Source organism: Triticum dicoccoides, chromosome 3B (assembly GCF_002162155.2).
Source record: "Triticum dicoccoides isolate Atlit2015 ecotype Zavitan chromosome 3B, WEW_v2.0, whole genome shotgun sequence".
NCBI lineage: Eukaryota > Viridiplantae > Streptophyta > Magnoliopsida > Poales > Poaceae > Triticum > Triticum dicoccoides.
Genome location: NC_041385.1, coordinates 512,650,369 through 512,656,217, shown reverse-complemented (window position 1 = coordinate 512,656,217; position 5,849 = coordinate 512,650,369).

Genomic DNA, 5,849 nt, shown 5'->3' with positions numbered 1-5,849 from the left:
TTCCCTTCCCACTTCAGCCCGTGGGTCCCTCTGGGATAGGTGGCCCCACCCGGTGGACCCCCGGGACCCTTTCGGTGGTCCCGGTACAATACCGGTGACCCCCGAAACATTCCCGGTGGCCGAAACTGGACTTCCTATATACAAATCTTCACCTCCGGACCATTCCAGAACTACTCGTGACGTCAGGGATCTCATCCAGGACTCCGAACAACTTTCGGATTACCGCATACTAATATCTCTACAACCCAAGCGTCACTGAACCTTAAGTGTGTAGACCCTACGGGTTCGGGAGACACGTAGACATGACCGAGACGACTCTCCGATCAATAACCAACAGCGGGATCTGGATACCCATGTTGGCTCCCACATGCTCCTCGATGATCTCATCGGATGAACCATGATGTCGAGGATTCAAGTAATCCCGTATGCAATTCCCTTTGTCAATCGGTACGTTACTTCCCTGAGATTCGATCGTCGGTATCCCGATACCTCGTTCAATCTCATTACCGGCAAGTCACTTTACTCGTTACGTAATGCATGATCCCGTGACCAACCACTTGGTCACATTGAGCTCATTATGATGATGCATTACCGAGTGGGCCCAGAGATACCTCTTCGTCATACGGAGTGACAAATCGCAGTCTCGATTCGTGTCAACCCAACAGAGACTTTCAGAGATACCTATAGTGTACCTTTATAGTCACCCAGCTACGATGTGACGTTTGGTACACCCAAAGCACTCCTACGGTATCCGGGAGTTACACAATCTCATGGTCTAAGAAACTGATACTTGACATTAGAAAAGCTTTAGCAAATGAACTACACGATCTTGTGCTATGCTTAGGATTGGGTCTTGTCCATCACATCATTCTCCTAATGATGTGATCCCGTTATCAATGACATCCAATGTCCATAGTCAGGAAACCATGACTATCTGTTGATCAACGAGCTAGTCAACTAGAGGCTCACTAGGGACATGTTGTGGTCTATGTATTCACACATGTATCACTGTTTCCGGTTAATACAATTATAGCATGAACAATAGACAATTATCATGAACAAGGAAATATAATAATAATCATTTTATTATTGCCTCTAGGGCATATTTCCAACATTCTCCCACTTGCACTAGACTCAATAATCTAGTTACACTATGATGAATCGAACACCCATAGAGTTCTGGTGTTGATCATGTTTTGCTCGTGGAAGAGGTTTAGTCAATGGATCTGCGACATTCAGATCCGTATGCACTTTGCAAATATCTATGTCTCCATCTTGAACATTTTCATGAATGGAGTTGAAGCGACGCTTGATGTGCCTGGTCTTCTTTTGAAACCTGGGCTCCTTGGCAAGGGCAATAGCTCCAGTGTTGTCACAGAAAAGAGTGATCGGCCCCGACGCATTGGGAATAACTCCTAGGTCGGTGATGAACTCCTTCATTCAGATTGCTTCATGCGCTGCCTCCAAGGCTGCCATGTACTCCGCTTCACATGTAGATCCTGCCACGATGCTTTGCTTGCTGCTGCACCAGCTTACTGCCCCACCATTCAAAATATACACGTATCCGGTTTGTGACTTGGAGTCATCCAGATCTGTGTCGAAGCTAGCATCGACGTAACCCTTTATGACGAGCTCTTCGTCACCTCCATAAACGAGAAACATATCCTTAGTCCTTTTCAGGTACTTCAAGATATTCTTGACCGCTGTCTCGTGCTCCATGCCGGGATTACTTTGGTGTCTTGCAACCAAACTTACGACAAGGTTTACATCAGGTCTGGTACACAGCATGGCATACATAATAGACCCTATGGCCGAGGCATAGGGGATGACACTCATCTTTTCTTTATCTTCTGTCGTGGTCGGGGATTGAGCCGAGCTCAATTTCACACCTTGCAACATAGGCAAGAACCCCTTCTTGGACTGATGCATATTGAACTTCTTCAATATCTTATCAAGGTATGTGCTTTGTGAAAGACCTATGAGGCGTCTCGATCTATCTCTATAGATCTTGATGCCTAATATATAAGCAGCTTCTCCAAGGTCCTTCATTGAAAAACACTTATTCAAGTAGGCCTTTATGCTGTCCAAAAGTTCTATATCATTTCCCATCAAAAGTATGTCATCCACATATAATATGAGAAATGCTACAGAGCTCCCACTCACTTTCTTGTAAAACGCAGGCTTCTCCATAAGACTGCATAAACCCAAACGCTTTGATCATCTCATCAAAGCGAATGTTCCAACTCCGAGATGCTTGCACCAGCCCATAAATGGATCACTGGAGCCTGCATACCTTGTTAGCATTCTTAGGATCGACAAAACCTTCCGGCTGCATCATATAAAGTTCTTCCTTAAGATAGTCGTTAAGGAATGCCGTTTTGACTTCCATTTGCCATATCTCATAATCATAGTATGCGGCAATTGCTAACATGATTCGGACGGACTTCAGCTTCGCTACGGGAGAGAAAGTCTCATCATAGTCAACCCCTTGAACTTGTCGATAACCCTTAGCGACAAGTCGAGCTTTATAGATGGTAACATTACCATCCGCGTCCGTCTTCTTCTTAAAGATCCATTTATTTTCTATCGCTCGCTGATCATCGGGCAAGTCTGTCAAAGTCCATACTTTGTTTTCATACATGGATCCTATCTCGGATTTCATGGCTTCAAGCTATTTGTTTGAATCTGGGCCCGCCATTGCTTCTTCATAGTTCAAAGGTTCATCGTTGTCCAACAACATGATTTCCAGGACAGGGTTGCCATACCACTCTGGTGTGGAACGTGTCCTTGTGGACCTATGAAGTTCAGTAGTAACTTTATCCGAAGTACCTTGATCATCATCATTAATTTCTTCTCTAGTCGGTGCAGGCACCACAGGAACATCTTCCTTAGCTGCGCTACTTACCGGTTCAAGAGGTAGTACTTCATCAAGTTCCACTTCCTCCCACTTACTTCTTTCGAGAGAAACTCTTTCTCCAGAAAGGACCCGTTCTTGGCAACAAAGATCTTGCCTTAGGATCTGAGGTAGAAGGTATACCCAATGGTTTCCTTAGGGTGTCCTATGAAGACACATTTTTCCGACTTGGGTTCGAGCTTTTCAGGTTGAAGTTTATTAACATAAGCATTGCATCCCCAAACTTTTAGAAACGACAGATTAGGTTTCTTTCCAAACCATAATTCATACGGTGTCGTCTCAACGGATTTAGATGGTGCCCTATTTAAAGTGAATGTAGCTGTCTCTAAAGCGTATCCCCAAAATGATAGCGGTAAGTTGGTAAGAGACATCATAGACCGCACCATATCCAATAGAGTGCGATTACGATGTTCGGACACACCGTTACGCTGAGGTGTTCCAGGCGGCGTGAGTTGTGAAACAATTCCACATTTCCTTAAGTGCGTACCAAACTCGTGACTTAAATATTCTCCCCCACGATCTGATCATAAGAACTTTATTTTTCTGTCACGTTGATTCTCTGCCTCATTCTGAAATTCCTTGAACTTTTCAAAGGTCTCAGACTTGTGTTTCATTAAGTAGACATACCCATATCTACTCAAGTCATCAGTGAGGGTGAGAACATAACGATAGCCACCGCGAGCCTCAACGCTCATTGGACCGCACACATCAGTATGTATAATTTCCAATAAGTTGGTTGCTCGCTCCATTGTTCCGGAGAACGGAGTCTTGGTCATTTTGCCCATGAGGCATGGTTCGCACGTGTCAAATGATTCAAAATCAAGAGACTCCAAAAGTCCATCAATATGGAGCTTCTTCATGCGTTTGACACCAATGTGACCAAGGCGGCAGTGCCACAGATACATGGGACTATCGTTATCAATCTTACATCTTTTGGTATTCACACTATGAATATGTGTAACATCACGTTCGAGATTCATTAAGAATAAACCATTGACCAGCGGGGCATGACCATAAAACATATCTATCATATAAGTAGAACAACCATTATTCTCGGATTTAAATGAGTAGCCATCTCATATTAAATGAGATCCAGATACAATGTTCATGCTCAAAGCTGGCACTAAATAACAATTATTGAGGTTTAAAACTAATCCCATAGGTAAATGTAGAGGTAGCGTGCCGACGGCAATCACATCGACCTTGGAACCATTCCCGACGCGCATCATCACCTCGTCCTTCGCCAGTCTCCTCTTATTCCGCAGCTCCTGTTTTGAGTTACAAATATGAGCAACCGCACCGGTATCAAATACCCAGGAGCTACTACGAGTTCTGGTAAGGTACACATCAATAACATGTATATCATATATACCTTTGGTGTTGCCGGCCTTCTTATCCGCTAAGTATTTGGGGCAGTTCCGCTTCCAGTGACTGTTCCCCTTGCAATAAAAGCACTCAGTCTCAGTTTTGGGTCCGTGCTTTGGCTTCTTTCCGGCAACTGGTTTACCGGGCGCGGCAACTCCCTTGCCGTCCTTCTTGAAGTTCTTCTTACCCTTGCCTTTCTTGAAACTAGTGGTTTTATTGACCATCAACACTTGATGTTCCTTTTTGATTTCTACCTCTGCTGATTTCAGCATTGAAAATACCTCAGGAATAGTTTTCACCATCCCCTGCATATTGTAGTTCATCACAAAGCTCTTGTATCTAGGTGGGAGCGACTGGAGGATTCTGTCAATGACCGCCTCATCCGGGAGGTTAATGTCCAGCTAGGACAAGCGGTTGTGCAACCCAGACATTTTGAGTATGTGCTCGCTGACAGAACTATTTTCCTCCATCTTACAACTGTAGAACTTGTCGGAGACTTCATATCTCTTGACCCGGACATAAGCTTGGAAAACCATTTTCAGCTCTTGGAACATCTCATATGCTCCATGTTGCTCAAAACGCTTTTGGAGCCCCGGTTCTAAGCTGTAAAGCATGCCGCACTGAACGAGGGAGTAATCATCAACACGCGACTGCCAAGCGTTCATGACGTCTTGGTTCGCTGGGGCGGGTGCTTCACCTAGCGGTGCTTCTAGGACATATGCTTTCTTGGCAGCTATGAGGATGATCCTCAGGTTCCGGACCCAGTCCGTATAGTTGCTGCCATCATCTTTCAGCTTGGTTTTCTCTAGGAACGCGTTGAAGTTGAGGTTGACATGAGCGTGGGCCATTTGATCTACAAGACATTTTGCAAAGGTTTTAGACTAAGTTCATGATAATTAAGTTCATCTAATCAAATTATTTAATGAACTCCCACTCAGATAGACATCCCTCTAGTCATCTAAGCGATACATGATCTGAGTCAACTAGACCGTGTCCGATCATCACGTGAGACGGACTAGTCATCATCGGTGAACATCTCCATGTTGATCGTATCTTCTATACGACTCATGCTTGACCTTTCGGTCTCTTGTGTTCCGAGGCCATGTCTGTACATGCTAGGCTCGTCAAGTCAACCTAAGTGTTTTGCATGTGTAAATCTGGCTTACACCCGTTGTATGTGAACATTAGGATCTATCACACCCGATCGTCACGTGGTGCTTCAAAACAACGAACTTTCGCAATGACGCACAGTTAGGGGGAACACTTTCTTGAAATTGTTATGAGGGATCATCTTATTTACTACCATCGTTCTAAGCAAATAAGATGCAAAAACATGATAAACATCACATGCAATCAAATAGTGACATGATATGGCCAATATCATTTTGCTCCTTTGATCTCCATCTTTGGGGCACCAGGATCATCATCGTCACCGGCATGACACCATGATCTCCATCATCGTGTCTCCATGAAGTTGTTCGCCAACTATTACTTCGACTACTATGGCTAACGGTTTAGCAAAGAAGTAAAGTAATTACATGGCATTATTCAGTGACACGCAGGTCATACA